Genomic DNA, 16,370 nt, shown 5'->3' on the forward strand with positions numbered 1-16,370 from the left:
GGGCACTGACGTTTCACAGTAGCTAAGAGTGCAAGACCAGGGAGGACTACACACTGGTAACTGCATAACTGACTGAGAGGTGGAGAACTGGCAACAATGACCCCAGCAATAGTGACCCACGTTGGGGATTATCAGAGTCAGGATTAAATCTCTGTAAGATCAGAAAAAAAGAAATTAGAGCTGTGGAAGAGAAAAGGGCAATTTTAAAGGTCAAATGATAACTGGAGGGTTTTGCCAGAAAGGTGAGTTAAGTGGCAAAAATGATGAGATGATGAGGCTTAGAAACAGAAAAGCATTTTGGAGAAATGATGTTTGTATATCTTACCCAGGTTTATGTCTCAATAAATCCCTTTTTTGCCCTTTGCATTCATTTTATCCACATTCCCTGGGTTTATGCATCTGGCAGGTGGAATTGGGAAAGAGGAGGAGGTACATGTCATTCAAAGGGTCCTTGGAAAGTACTTGAAGAAGACTTCTTCACAGAAGTGCTAAACGTTTATTGAATGAATATATAGTAAACTCTGGGAAAAACCCTTAAACTGAAATTAGCAGAATCTTAAATTATTTAGTCTTAGATTGAAGAAGTACTTCGTTTGCTCACAGATCTGTAAAGAAGTCTGAAACCTCCACAATGTGGATCAAAGAAATGTAAAGACCGAGAAAATAAGGGCACAGCAGGAGCTCTACATGTGTTTGAAGGAATGATTACCACCATCTTCTCTGCCCTGGAACCCATCCTACTCCCCTTTTATGTAATCATGTCCTCAGTTAAAGGTTTCTAGTTCATTTATTTTGCCTGGTTATGCTTCTACAGAGATATTACATTTCACTGAAGCCCTTCTTAAAATATGGTGCCCCAACTAGGGTTTTTTCAGCCTGGCTAGAGAACCATCACTTTTCTTATTCTGGACTTAATGCTATTATGAATGCAGCCTTAGAGTATATACATGCTTGTAACTATTGGATTTATAATAAGCTTATAATTAATTTAGTTATTCTCTATGGTTTGGGGCATATAACTTTGGGGACTCACATTGAGTTTGTAGTTAATCCATCCCCAAACTTTGTTCACGTATGCTGTCTTTGGACCAGGTCTTCATTATCTTGCACCAAGATTTTGCATATATCAGCACCCAATTTCATCTCATCAGATTAGTGTATTAGTTCAACTATAGTTGTCTTTATTTAAAGAGATCTTTTTGTACCTGATTTTTATGCATCTTCCTAGCTAGTTTCAGTAACGCTGCATATGGAATAAACATGTCATCAAATGGAAAGAAGGTAGGAACTAGAGACTGAATTTAGACTTCTGCTCTGCTATTTTCTTGTTGTATGACTTTCAGCAAAGTGCTTAACTTCTTTGCTCTTCCTTCATAAACTCTTTCCAAGGTAGTTTACCTTGGTATAAAATGGAAAAATTGCTACCTCACTTGTTATGAGCAAAGCGCTTAGTATGGAGCTTTACATAGTAGGCACTCCGATACCAGTGTCTTAAACTCAGTTAAAAAAGCACTGTGGAGCAGTTACTGTATGCCAGATGCTGCACTAAACATTTTCTGTAGAGTCACTTATCTAATTCTTAGCACGTACTCACAGGTAGATATTACTCTTATTCCCATTTGACAGAGAAGGAAAGCAGAAAAGATTGACCCCTCCCCAGAGACATCCAAACCTGTGACTATTACCTTACCTGGCAAAAGGTGCTTTTGCAGATGTGATTACATTAAGGTTCTTGAGATGGAGAGATTATCCTAGATTGCCTGAGTGGGCCAGGGGTCCTTATAAGAGAGAATCAGGTAGGTAAAAGTCAGAAGAGGAGATGTGAAGATGGAAGCAGAGGTCAGACTGTGTGGAGCCTCAGACCACAGAATGTAGGCAGCCTGTAGAAGCTGGAAAAGGCAAGAAATGATTTTTTCCCTAGAGCCTCCAGCAGGAGTGCAGTGTTGCCGACCCATCTTAAGAGTCTGAGCTCCAGAACTGTCATATAATAAACTTGTATTGTTTAAAGACAACAACAAAAAAAGAGAGAAAAAAGCAGTGTGAAGCTCTGCATCATATCCCCAGAGTCTTTCCAGCAAATGGATAATTACTCTCCTGATTAGCATTCTTTGTGCTGATTTTGATTGTTCAACCAGTTTTGAATCCCTCCAACCCCATTTTATCCTTTAGTCCATTTCCCTGTTTTGTCCATGATACCGTAAGAGAGTTTTTCATATACCTTAGTGAATCCCAGATGCTATATTTAAGGACATAGAAAATTACTTTTATATGAAGTAGATTGTAGGAAATATAATTTTATACGAAAAAGGCAAGACACTGAAGTTTATATATAGTAAAATCACACTTTAGTAAAAAATGTGAAAAAAAAAAAGAAATAGACTTTACTGGGAAAAAAGAACAAGGCAACTTGCTGGAATATTAACACTGTCATTATGGGGACACTGTGAAGTACTGTTCTTGTATCCTACCATGCCAGCCACCTAGAACAATCTTCTAAAGAACTTGATTTATTTGTTCTTTTTCCGGGTTTCAGAGCTTGTTCTCTGTCATTCAGAGAGCACTTAAGTATCTGTTGCCTGCACCAAGCTTTCTTTGAGTAACTGAAAGCAAAATGATTTCTTTTACTTTGTACCTATTATAAATGCAGACTTTCATGCTTCAGCTCTTGCTGCAGAATAGCATTTGTGTTAATGCCATGCATCATGTACCCTGATCAGCTTGCTTTGCTAGAGTCTGCTTTTTCTCTAAGGACAGAACTGTGTGTGATTTTTGGGCACTTTTCCTTTGTGGGTCCCTTCCTGCCTAAATATTACAAGTTATATTTTATGACTGTTAGAGACAAATATAATCCAGGCTGGACTCATTATTACACAGTCATCATTACTCATTTTTTTCTTTTGATTTTTTTAAAAAGATTTATTTATTTCTCTCCCCTGCCGCCCCACCCCGGTTGTCTGTTCTGTGTCTGTTTGCTGCATCTTCTTTGTCCGCTTTTGTTGTTGTCAGCGGCACGGGAATCTGTGTTTCTTTTTGTTGCGTCATCTTGTTGTGTCAGCTCTCTGTGTGTGCGGCGCCATTCCTGGGCAGGCTGCACTTTCTTTCGCGCTGGGCAGCTCTCCTTACAGGGCGCACTCCTTGCATGTGGGGCTCCCCTGCGTGGCAGGGCACTCCTTGCGTGCATCAGCACTGTGCATGGGCCAGCTCCACACGGGTCAAGGAGGCTCGGGTTTGAACCGTGGACCTCCCATGTGGTAGACGGACGCCCTAACCACTGGGCCAAGTCCGCCGCCTCTTTTGATTTTAAGGGCACATTTTTTTGTGGATCCTAAAAGTGTGATGGGTCCTTGGTACTGTGTTTCTTTACCCTAATGGTAAATTTGTCTGGCTCAGGGCCTCCGTGGTGCCAATCACGGAAAGCCCACTCTACATACTCGGGTCCTACATGGTTTATGATGCTTGTGCATCTATTTTATCTTCTCATTTACTCTGAGAATATTGGATGGTCCTGATTATTATCTGAGAAATAATCACTTGCTCTTCTTAGTACACCCACACTATTAAAGGTAAATGTAAAGAGGGCAATTTTTCAGTAACTGCCCTGGCCCATGTCATTGTTGCTGTGTTGTAAGACTGACTTTGGAAAGATGTCAAGGTTAGCGCTTTGTTTCTAATGCAGGGTTTAAAAAAATTTTTTTAAAAATATTTTTAATATTGGGAGATTGTTCCATTCTTTTCCTTTTTTTGTATGGGGCAAGTCAAAAATATTTAGGCTTTGTCAGTGGTGATTTTGAAATAAAACTTGATAAAGAAAATCCAATTACTGCACTCATCTCATGTTGAGAGACCATTTCTCTTTGTTCTTACACCAGCTGTGTATTTCTAGGTCCTGTAAGAACAACTCATCCACTGTTAAAGTGTCAGGTGGCTAGTAAGGAGTAGAGATCCTTGACAAGAAGAACATAGCAATCGAGAGAGGAAAATTGCAGAGGAGTTGGGAAGGAAACAGCAATAGAAAAGACTCAGATGCTAGAGGGAAACCAAGGAACATGATTTAAACTTGCCTCTTGAACATTTAAACAGATGGGCAACACTGAAATAAGGTCCACAGAAAGCCAGAGAAAGTTCAACCTCATGAAGTGTACCCTTGGAATGGAGGAGGTCAAGGAGAAAATAAGATGAGGTTTATTCCATCCCTGTCTCTATTGCCTAACCCAGGAAAGGAGCGTTGGCATTTTGAGAGCCAGGAAAGTTGGCATTTCCATTCTCCTCATAAGTAAGTGATATTGAGCAGTGAAAGCATATCTTAGTAAAGGTCGACAGGGAGGGCAGCTTTCCAATGCTAGTATTGTTGCTAGGCACTAGGCCAGGTCCTATTAGAAGCATGGACAGAAAAATGATTGGTTAGCTGGTTAGCTTTTTTTTTTTTTAAGATTTATTTTATTTATTCCCCCCCACCCCCACCCCCTGCTTGTGGCTTGCTTGCTGTCTGCTCTGTGTCCATTTGCTGTGTGTTCTTCTGTCTCTGCTTGTCTCCCTTTGTTGCATCATCTTTGCTGTGCCAGCTCTCTGTGGGCATGGGCTGTCAGCTCTCCAAAGGCGTGGGGCCAACTTGCCTTCACAAGGAGGCCCTGGGAAGCGAACTCAGGGCCTCTCATGTGGTAGACGGGAGCCCAAATCAGCTGAGCCACATCCATTTCCCTGGTTAGCATTTTGGTTTGGTCCACTCAGAATTACCAGACATATGACTCCCTCATCTGTTACTGGCAAAGCATTGAGATCTCAGTGACTGTAACTAAATTGTCTTGCTCCATTTTACCCATCATAGCTCTAGTGGAATATATGCTTCTTCATAATGTGGGGGAAGAATGGCCTATACAGAGTTAAAGCTTGTCCAGCCTGCTCTTGGTCTGAGGCATCATAGCCCCTCACTGGGATGTGTCATTCCCACTCACAATGCTGTTCACATCTAGAAGGCTTTTTTTTTTTTTTTTTAAATTTAAAAATAAAATGGGAAACTTATATTTGCATGGAAAATACAGGAACCACAATTCCATGATATTTACAAGTGTTTTGTAACTCATGAGAGAAGACTTGAATTTTCATAAAGAATTTAATATATTGCAGCATGTCTCCTCATGAAAAAACCAAGTAGATTATATTGTCTTACTGAAATCTTTCATTTCTCCTTCTCTCCAGTACCCATAAGAAGTAGTGCTACATTTTTGCTACCTGACTTGGTCAGTGCTTCCTTTATTTTTCTTGATGTGACATCATGTTCTAACCTGACTTTTAGATGCTAGCTTATGAACCCAGATAACCTGTAGATTGCATTGCTGCTTTCTGCAAATTTACTGTACTTGGTGCTAGTTAATTATAGGCCGAAGTGAATATCACAAGCTGTTATCTAAGAACCTTGTGAAATTTGAGTGGGAGTAGATGTACATGGAAATTGAACTTGCCAAACCTTGGAGCCAAGGAGGCACACTCTAGATCAGGGGTTCTTAACCTTTCTATTGTTCCACAAACCCCTTTGCCAGTCAGGAGAAAACCATGGACCCCTTCTCAGAATGTAGCAGTAGATAGTTTTATGGCACTCAACATCGGAGGTCAGAGAAAATATAGTAAGTTGATTTTTTTCAGTTAAAATTCACAGATCCCCTGAAATCTTTCCATGGACACCTTGGGGGCCTGTGGACCTCTGACCCCTGCTCTAGATCAACCACCCAGCTGATTGCTTAAACAGAGGATTCTCTGTATCCCTATAGGACCCTATCAAATTTTAGTTGAGTATATAGGGGAACCATTTTCTTACTTTAGGTTCCTGCTATTGGGCTATACTGAACAAGTCTAATTCTTTTACCATGGCTTTCAAATATTCATAGATCATTTGAAATTCCCACAAATTTTCTCTTTTCCAGGCTTAACTGCTTTCACTTCTTCATGGGACATGCCTTTATCTCATCAGTCACCTTTCTGTTCTGGGTACTCTGTACTGATACTGATTTGCTGGCAACCATAAATTGGAAAAGGGCATGAAATTTACATTCAACATTTGATTGCATTGTTCTCAGATATACCTCATATTCCAAGTCTTGATTTGTAATGGGGGAGGCATGCACTTTTGGATATGTAGATTTGTGGTTATATGTAGAGGAAGAAATCTTTGAAAAGTGACCAAGTTCTAAAACCTGACTGCCTTACCTTAAACATGTAACTGTAAAAAACCTAATTTGGATAGCCAGTTAGTCCTCTCATGCCAAGGGGCTTGGATGCCAAGTTAGCCTTTCCCTTTAGCATTTCAGGAGCTCTTTCTACTGCCACTTACTTGGAAATTAATATTGGGAGATTGACAGACAAGTCATTGGTGTGGAAAGTAGGGAGTCTTTTAAAAATTACAGATGTATTTTCTGTTCCTTGAGTTGTAGAAACAGGGAAGGGGGCACTCTCCAAAGTTGATAGTGGCTTCAGAAAAAAAGAATCTTCTGCAAAAAGAACTAGAAATTGTACTGTCAGCATTCAGAAATAGAGATGCCATCAATGAGGAACTTCAGGTAGAGCTTCACATGAGAAGGAAGAGAGCTGGATTCTGGTATCTTCTAACTAGCCAGTTTCCATATCTATGAAATCAGGTCTAGGACTGTCTCTCAGACTCTCTTCCTCATTAGAATCATCTGAGAAGTTTTGTAAAACTCATAATAGGTCCCATCTGGACCTACTGAATCAAAATCTCTTGAGGGTGGGGTTCCTTATGTAGCAGATTGATGTGCGAAGGGCAAGTGAGGAGTAAGAGATAGGCCAGCTTTTAGAGCCATGAACTGGAACATTTTACCCTAAATTATCTAAATCTAAAATTATGATTTCTATGTTATTTTAACTCTGCCATTTTTATGGAATTACTCTCTTATTGCTGTCCTTCTCTCTTGCCTTATTCTTTCATTTTCCCTCTCTGGTTATTGTTGGTTTCTTTAACCCATTTGAGTAACTTACTGGCTGAGTGTCCTGAAAGATTTTTCAAGCAGAGGAATGGCATGATCAGAGTTCTTTTTCCTCATCTGGCCCGACAGGACCATTTTCTCCATCAGTATCAAAAGAACACACTAGATCAGGCCACCCCTTTGCTGGGACCCTGGGGTACCCTCTGCTTGTATGTGTGCTTGCTCAGGACGTGATTTTTATACACCTCAAGGTTACACATCCACCTGTCTTTTGGAACTCCTGATCACCACAGCTGGCCAGTCTGTGCCTTCGGAGGGGTCTGCCTGTGAACTGGGTCTGGGTTTTTCATTTGACTGTATTTTAATTTTTAAAACTTTCTTCCTCCGACCTAGAGTCCTGTTTTGATTTACATTTAGACCTTCCAAGCCAGCTTGAAATAAGAAGTGATGTCCCTCCACACCCTGGCTCTGAGAATGCAAAAGGAAAATAAAGAATCCTTAACAATTGCCTTGGTTAGCATTTTAAAGAAGCTTGTTTGATAAACTTCACTGTTCTGAAAGTTCCCATGTATGGTCAGCCTCCAGCATGCAATCCCATGTCATATTTGATCCCTCCTGAGCAAATCCTTACTCAATTCAGAACAACTGTAGGAGGAGCATGGGGGGTGGGGGGCACAAATCTTCCTTTATGCAAATGTCAAGAGTTATTAATTCACTTTGTTCATCACTTTTGACCAGTGTTTCTCCATCTCATTTTCATGATTACCTCCCAACCTTTTTATAGACAAATTTTTTTCCCTAATCACATCTCCCATCATGAAATTTTAATGCAGATAGACTCTCTATCTGCTTATGTGCTGTGGAGGACCACAAACCATTGCAAGAACTTCTGTTTTGTTTTGTTTTGTTTTAACCCATCTCCTGCCAACCAATTTATCTCCCCTCTGTGGGGGTGATATTGCCTGTTGAGAATGTATGCTTTAACCCAGGTGCCCAACCCTGGCCCAAACTAGACAAGGAAACCCTTGGCTTCTCCCGGGTAACTCTAATATGCAACCAGGCTTGAGACCCAGTGTGAAGCTGGTGTGCAAAACTTGCTTAATCATAAGAATTAACTGGGAATACTTGTTAAGCATTCAGATTCCCAAGGCCTTCTACCTGGAGATCATACAGAAATAGGTATGAGGTGGGGCGTAGGGATCAGTATGCTTAATGATTGCCCCAGTAATTATTAAAATTTGGCAGGTTTTATATGTTCTGACACAAAAACCAAAGACTCCTTATATTCATTTTTCTGATAGGGGTGTGGGGGTGAGGATGGGGTTATTTACAAAGCACAGATGGATTCTAAATATCCTGACTTGGAACTAAGAATGCATTTATTTATTTATTTTCATTAACTTTTTTTTTTTTAAAGATATATAGATCACACAAAATGTTACATTAAAAAAAATAAGAGGTTCCCATATACCCCCACTCCCCACCCCCCACCCCCCACTCAGAATGCATTTTCTAATCGAAGTTTTCATAGAACTTTGCCACAGTAGTATCTGTTAATTCATTGGACACCTGGATATTAAGTATCTCTTGGGTAACAGAGCTGTGGAAGGTGTTCTCAGGGCTACGAGGGTATGTATAATGTGGTTTGTTTATTTCCATGGGAACTTATTAATCTAGTGAAGAAACAGAGACAAAATGTTTTGGGGAAAGCGGCTTTGAATTTTCTCAGGTAATTGAGTAAAGGCTTCATAGAGGTCACGGTGTTTGAGAATGAGTAAGAAGTTGATAGCCAGAGGGAGGATGTCAGGAAAAGTCAAAGCATAATGAACAGCCTTGGGAAACGGACTTTGGCCCAGTGGTTAGGGTGTCCGTCTACCACATGGGGGGTCCCGGTTCAAGCCCCGGGCCTCCTTGACCCGTGTGGAGCTGGCCCATGAGCAGTGCTGATGCCCGCAAGGAGTGCCGCCCCACGCAGGGGTGTCCCCTGCGTAGGGGAGCCCCACGCGCAAGGAGTGCACCCATAAGGAGAGCCGCCCAGTGCGAAGGAGGAAGCAGCCGAGGAATGGCGCCGCTCACACTTCCCGTGCCGTGCCGCTGACGACTACAGAAGCGGACAAAGAAACAAGACGCAGCAAAAAGACACAGAAAAAAACAGACAACCGGGGGAGGGGAGGGGAATTAAATAAATAAAAATCTTAAAAAAAAAAAATGAACAGCCTTGGTCCACTGGAGGCTAGAATTTGGGATGCACGGGCCTGCTGTTGTGGGAACTTAAGTTAGAGAGGCCATTGATTGAAGCAGTTGTGTTGTGGTGGCAAGAACATTGGAATGGTGTCTCCCACACTTTATCTTGGGATTCATGTTTGAACGTATCCTATAGGATTCCTACATTCTCTTTTTCTTGAATGTTCTTTTTGAGCAAGCCACAAAGAGAGATTTCTGACTCAGAACTGTGAGAGGTGATGTCTGAATAAGGTACTTACCATATAGTCTCTCTACCAAGGAATCAGATGGTCAGCAAATACAATCATGCTGCCTGAACTTATTGAAAGAGCTTAATGGTAATGAGAGAACTGTGTCCTTAGAGAGATGCTGCCATAGAAGGGTGACATTATATGGCCCACAGGTCACCATCCAGCAATTCTGTACATTCTTACATTAAATGAATGCTAGGAATGTTCGCTTGGCCTCTTATCTGGGCTGCTGGTAAACAGTAAAAATAAAATTCAAAGAATGTCAGAAAGAGCACTGTAAAAAAGTGGCTTTGACAGAGCTTTGCCTTCTCTATCTCATAAAGAAAGCAGACTTGTTACATGTCAGCATTCAATCAGATTTAACTGCAGAACATGGGAGTGGAACAGAATCTGTTAGATACTAGTGGTTTCTCTTGTTCTTTAAACAGCAGAGCAATTCAGACAGTTTTCAAAGTTAAGCCTTGTGTTTTTGGTTGTTCATCTGGATTTACATTCGATTTTAATATTTAGTTTGTGGAGCTAAAATGTGATGAGCGTGAGGTCTGTTTTGTTTTTCATAACTTTTGATGAGTTGCTAGGGAATATACTCTGAGTTTTTTCCATCTTGCTTTTTAGTTAACTGCTTTGGTCAGTCAGGAGGAAACTGAATTTATTATGTGTGAGAAATTTAAATTAGAGAGGGTTTATTTTGAGTATATGAGACTGTCTTCTGTAAGAGCTATAAACACTTTGGAACACAAGCCTATCTAGGTGGAGAGAAACTCACACTAACATTACACAATCTTAATATTAAATTGTAATTATGGAGTTACCATAATATATGTTCTAGTTTATGTGTGTTTAGAAAATGTTTAAAAAAAAAAGTCTTTGGTTAAGTTAACGTCCCTCTTCACTGTGGAACTCCTCAGTGATTATAGTTAGATCGTTGTGTTTCTAAATACCTGAAGTCTGGTTTCGGGCCTAAACAGTTTGAACAAACATCATTGCATAATTAATCCAGGACATATGACTTCTTAACAAATGCAAAGCCAAGTTGCATATTTAAATTGTTTAGGGTCTTCTTGGACTTGAGTATGCATGCATTTTCTCTTTTAGTGTGTCTATGTAATAGAGCTTGATAATGCCCTCCTTACTTTTTGGGAAAAGTCTGGCAATTCTTTGAAATGAACCTGCCAACATAAATATAGTAACAACATGGCTACCACTGCAGGACTTTACCTGTTTAGCGGTTTGTTGGCTGCAATGTGTTGTATTAACTGGATAGTTAACCCTCTCCTCCCGTGCCTCTCCGCCTCTCCCACAAGATCTCATGATAATGCTTTAAAAACACTTTGGTCATCCTTAGCATTGTGGAGAATAAGGGACAAAGTCCTTTCTTTCCCCTTTACCTGTAATTAGCATGCATTAAAAGTGTCATTACAGGCCAGACGTCTTTGCGGAGAGTCGCCGTGGTTTCCTGCTCTAACAGTGCTTGAATAGAACCCGGCGCTTGCCTCTTTCGGCCAGCCACCCCCAGCTGCTTGCCACCTTCCGTCCAGTGTCGCGCAGCTGCCGCCGCTGCTTCTCAGCCACCAGTCATGAAGACCGCATCCCCGTCACAGGTGCGCCAGAACTACAACCAGGACTCGGAGGCCGCCGTCAACCACCAGATCAGCCTGGAGCTCTACGCCTCTTACATCCACCTGTTGATGTCTTACTACTTTGACCGTGATGATGTGGCTTTGAAGAACTTTGCCAAATATTTTCTTCACCAGTCTCATGAGGAGAGGGAACATGCTGAAAAACTAATGACGTTGCAGAACCAACGAGGTGGCCGAATCTTCCTTCAGGCTATCAAGAAACCAGAACGAGATGACTGGGAGAGCGGATTTAATGCATGGAGTGTGCATTACACTTGGAAAAAAGGGTGAATCTGTCACTACCGGAACTGCACAAGCTGGCTACTGACAAAAACGACCCCCACTTGTGTGACTTCATTGAGACCCATTACCTGAATGAGCAGGTGAAGTCCATCAAAGAACTGGGTGACTACGTAACCAACCCGCAAGATGGGGGCCTGGATTCTGGCTTGGCAGAGTATCTCTTTGACAAGCACACTCTGGGAAGCAGTGATGGTGAGAGCTAAACCTTATGTCGGCTTCCTCAGAGCCACAGGGTAGTGCATGTGTCTTGGGTTTACCTTTTCTATAAGTTGTATCAACATCTACCAAGTTCTTTCATTGGTACCATTCCTTCAAATAAAGTTATTTGGTACCTCCCCCCCCCCAAAAAAAAAAGTGTCATTACAGGGAGCAGAGGTAGTTCAAGTGGTTGAGAGCCTGCACCCATGTATGAGGTCCTGAGTTCTAGCTCCAGTATCTCCTAAAAACAAACAAATGAAAAAAAAAAACTCTTTATTGGGGAGTGAATGTAGCTCAGTGGTTGAGTGCCTGCTTCCCATATATGAGGTCCCCGGTTCAATCTTCAGTGCCTCCTTAAAAGAAGAAGTGTCATTAAATACTGCTTTAGAAGAAAATGAGCCATTCTTGAGCATTTTAAGTGATCATTACTCTGTTAACTCAGACTAATTTTTAAACTACTGTCTTAATGATCGAGTTCCTCCATTTCTTATTTGCTATCCAGAAAGACCAGAGCACTGTCTGGAGCAGTATCCGTTTATTACCTCAGGAGATGAAAAACCTTAATAGGCAGTCCTGAGATATTCTATTAGACCTAAGCAAGGGCTCATGGTCTTGGCTACAGGATTTTTTTTTTTTTTTTTCCTGTGTTGAGCCTGTTATTTCAAATTGTTGGAGTAATTTGCTGAGAAAATTCAGAAAGAATCTTCTTAACACAGCTTCTTTGAATAATTAATTTTTACTCTGACCTCTCAGAGGAATCTTTTTGATCCCATTGGTGTGGTATGACTGACTTTAAACCACATAATTGACTTTTTTTTCTCCTGAAGGAACCTAACAGGTATAGTTGGTGATAACATTTATTATCTTTTCTTAGCAGTTTGTGCCTCATTTATGAAGATTACTTTCTACCTTGTGTTTTAATTACCAGCTACCTGTCTCGTTTTATCTCCATGTCCCTTAAGACTAAGGAGTGAATCTTGTTTGAACATCTTTTCTTCCACTATAAAACCCTGCATGTAGGAGACACATTATATATGTACTGCTCATTACTACTCTAATTTGTATAAATTGTATTGGATCCAAGGCAAAATGCCCACTAAATAAAATTTTATTCTGTTTGAGTCATGTCATATTTTCATGAGTACTGTGTGTGAAAAGTTCAACCTTTTTGAACATCCTATGTCAAATTATAAAATTGCTTTAATAAACTTAATTGAATATCTGACATCTTGTTGGAAGAACTTTTTCTTGGTGTGTAAAGTGGTTATACCTCCATCCTTTCACGTTTTGTATTAAACATTAAACAATGATACAATTGGTTAAAATTTGAAAGAGAAACAACTCTTTCTACAGATAAATAGGCCCTTTGGTTTTCTGTGCTGCTGAAAATCAATACCATAAGTTGAATGATCCTCAATCATTTGTCTTAAGTTCTTCTTTTTCCCTTAGGAGATTATTTTTTAAAGCAGTTTCCCCCTAAAATTCCTATTATATATATATATTTTTTTTAACAAATTTGGGCTATACTTTTTCATTTTTTCCCCCTTAACCGTAGAACACAGGTATTTATCATGTTATTAAATATTCTCCTGAAACGTGATTTTTAATGGCCACATAATAGTTCATTTTGTGAGTTTACCATTCCATGTTTAATCATTCCTCTCTTTTTATGATTCAGGTTGTAATTTTTACCCCCACCATATTTCATGTTTCCTGTGCCTTGCCAACCCTGATAAATCTAAATTCCTCATCCTCCCATGTCCATAACTTATCCCCTCTTTAAGGTTCTTAGTAAAGTAAGGCTGCCCTGGTCAATCTTATGTTAATAAGAGTTCCTCTTCTCTAAACCATTGCAAATACCACTGCCAACCGTATTCACTCTTCTGATCATAGCACAGTAAAGCATTCCTGGTTTCATCAGTTTCAAAGTGATTCACCCCTGAGTTATTCTAATTATGGGGCACCCTTGGGGTAGTTACATGTTGGTTGAGAATTATTAATCTTGACAGCTTAATAATGTGTGAAGGCATCTTGGAAAAGTTGAGATATATTAACAGGTGAGAGGGGGTAAAATTATTAATGGAAGGCAGAAGACAAAAATTGGAAAGAGAATAAATTTGAGCAAAGCAAACATAAAGAAAGCATCTTGATTATAAATGTTCCCACTGAAACGCAGTGGGAAACTAATTTGCTTCTATGAAATTTGGTTACCTGTGACTTTCAGGGGCACAGAAGGTAAGGATTCAGCACTCTTTCCCTTACTGTGAAACATGCAGTGATTGAAAAATTATATTTTAGAGTAGGAGAGACCTTTTTCTGTCTGATGGTCAAGAAAATACATTCCAAGTATATTTCCCCTTGCTTCATTATAGAGGAAATGGTTAGTTTTATTGAGGGATTAAGCCATTTATATAATTTCATTTTTATTATCCGTTACCTGGTGCAGTAGTACGTGGATATAAGCTTTCTGCTTTCTAAATCAGTTTTCCAAATTCTTAAGTATTCGTGACTTTCTTTTGGATTCCGTTCTACATCTGTCTGGAAATTGTTCAACAGTATCCAAAAATTTAAATTGCCAGTTGAATAGACAGTGTAGTCTTTTTTGAGTTTTGGCAAGACTGCTTGGGATACCTCCTCCTGATTTCGCTCCAAAACTAGACCGAGCCTCTTTTATTTATATGCCCTTTTGCTGTATCTTCTTACAAATTTGTATCAAATTCTGTCTACTGCCTTCCCTGTCTACTTCTGCTTTCTTCTTGCCCAAGACTTTATCAGGATGTTTTTTACTTCTCCACACCCAGGATCCTCTAGAAATTGATTCATTTTCTTATCTGTCTAGATTTCTCTTTTCATGTCTCTATCTGCCTGGATTGCTTGGCAGCAACATCACTTATGGGCTTTTACATGCAGGTTTCATTAGCATGCTCTTTTCTTCATCTCTCAACTCATTAATGAAGATGGAATATAGGATGGGCACAATTTTAGTAGTTATCCTTTTCCTAGCATAAATTAGTTTGCTTTTCCCACCAAGATGACTTTTTTCTATATTTATGCTAATTGGAACATAGTTTTTCAAGAGTGTTTTTGTTTTCCAGATAGTCTTGCCTGAGGATTTGGTGTTCTTCCAACATGGTTCAACTTTAGAATTTTTCTTAAAGAATGTTATTAATTGATATGCAATGTCAGCAAAAGCACTAAAAGTTGCTGAACCTGTTTCCTCGTCTACTAACTGGAGAATTAAAAAACTGGACCTCGTTGGTGGGTATAGGGATTCAATTAAAGAAAAGTATACATGTATCCCTATCTCAGTCTTTTATTGCTAAAAGGGGTATCTTTTTGACTATCAATTGTCTACCAGTTCTACGCATTTTAAAGAATTTTATTGAGATATAATTCACATAAGACATAATTCACCCTCTTAAAGTGCAAAATTTAGTGCTTTTTAGTATATTCGGAATTTTGTGACAGTCACCACAATCAGTTTTAGAACATTTTCACCACCCCAAATGAAACACCATGCCCATTTGCAGTCATGTCCTACTTCCTAGACAACCACTAATCTACTTTTCATAATTTTATGCATTTCTAATCCCCTGCTTATTATACAGTTGCTAATCGGATAATTTTTAGAGCTGTAATGAGTCCTGAGAATATGTAACACTAACTTCTTACACAAGGAAAGAGAAGACCAGAGAAGTCAAGTGAATCAACAAAGGACATTCCCATTCCACACATCTTTACCAAAACACAATGGTCTAATTGTGGGGGAAAAAACATGTTTTATTAACACTTATTTAATCAGTTCTTAATTTTAAGTGTTAAAACCCTTTCAAATCAGATTCTGATTTTTAGAATTCTCTGCTTCAACCAAACTGGTCTTTTCACTATTCTGTGAATATTTCTTTTACTTTTCCCTTTGTCTATAATCTCATGTAGGAAAAATCCTACTTGAGCCAAAGTTTATTCAGTATATTATTATATTTTCTATTTTAATTTTCTTTAGAAAAATCCTTACTCTTTGACCAACTATAGAATTTTCTAGCATAATCTATCCATTTTAAAATATGCATTCCTCAGTGGCATACCTGAGGTTCCTACCTCATTTTATGGCAGATTATTTAATCTACCAAATTTCTTCCATCCCCTGCTTCTTATCAATGTGATTTTTGCTGCTGCTTCCATCCACAAGTGTAGACTATTTCTCCAGTTCCTTTTATCTGGGCTGAGCTTTGTGACTGCCAACAGAATGTGTCAGAAATGACATCATGCAAATTTTGAGGCCTAGGCTCCAAGCGTCCTTGTAGCCTGTGCCTTTGCACAGTTATTTTTCTATATACTCTTTTTCTTATTATTCATTTTTTAAAAAAAGTTAAAGTGTATCATTATATGTGAACATACATAAACAATATAATAAGTGTATAGTAAATGTTGTGACCTTACAAAACAAACATGTATAATATACAGGGTTACCATACAAATATCTTGCATTTTTATAAACATTTATAACAAATTATGAAAACCTTGTCAAAATATTATTACTATCGTCTGTATCTTACATTTGGTATATTTTTTCCCCAACCCACCCTATTATTTTTTTGGTTCATAAACCATACAGTTTATCTAACGTGTACAATCAGTAGCATTTGATATAATCATCAAGTTGTTTATTCATCACTTCAAACAATATTAGAGCATTTTCATTACTCAAAAAAACCCAAACAGGGAAGTGGACGTGGTTCAACTGATAGAGCATCCACCTACATATGGAGGGTCCAGGGTTTGATACCCAGGGCCTCCTGACCCATGTGGTGAGCTGGCCTGTGCACAGTGCTACTGTGCAC

General features: G+C 39.3%; 1 protein-coding gene and 1 pseudogene across 1 annotated transcript in view; both read left to right on the forward strand.

The window, feature by feature from the left end:
- The window catches only part of LRRC1 (leucine rich repeat containing 1), a 162,106-nt gene that overhangs the window by 30,208 nt on the left and 115,528 nt on the right, over positions 1-16,370 (forward strand). The window lies entirely within an intron of this gene.
- LOC101445616 (ferritin heavy chain pseudogene) lies at positions 10,802-12,754 on the forward strand (annotated as a pseudogene).

The sequence above is a fragment of the Dasypus novemcinctus genome, chromosome 11, assembly GCF_030445035.2.
Source record: "Dasypus novemcinctus isolate mDasNov1 chromosome 11, mDasNov1.1.hap2, whole genome shotgun sequence".
Lineage (NCBI taxonomy): Eukaryota > Metazoa > Chordata > Mammalia > Cingulata > Dasypodidae > Dasypus > Dasypus novemcinctus.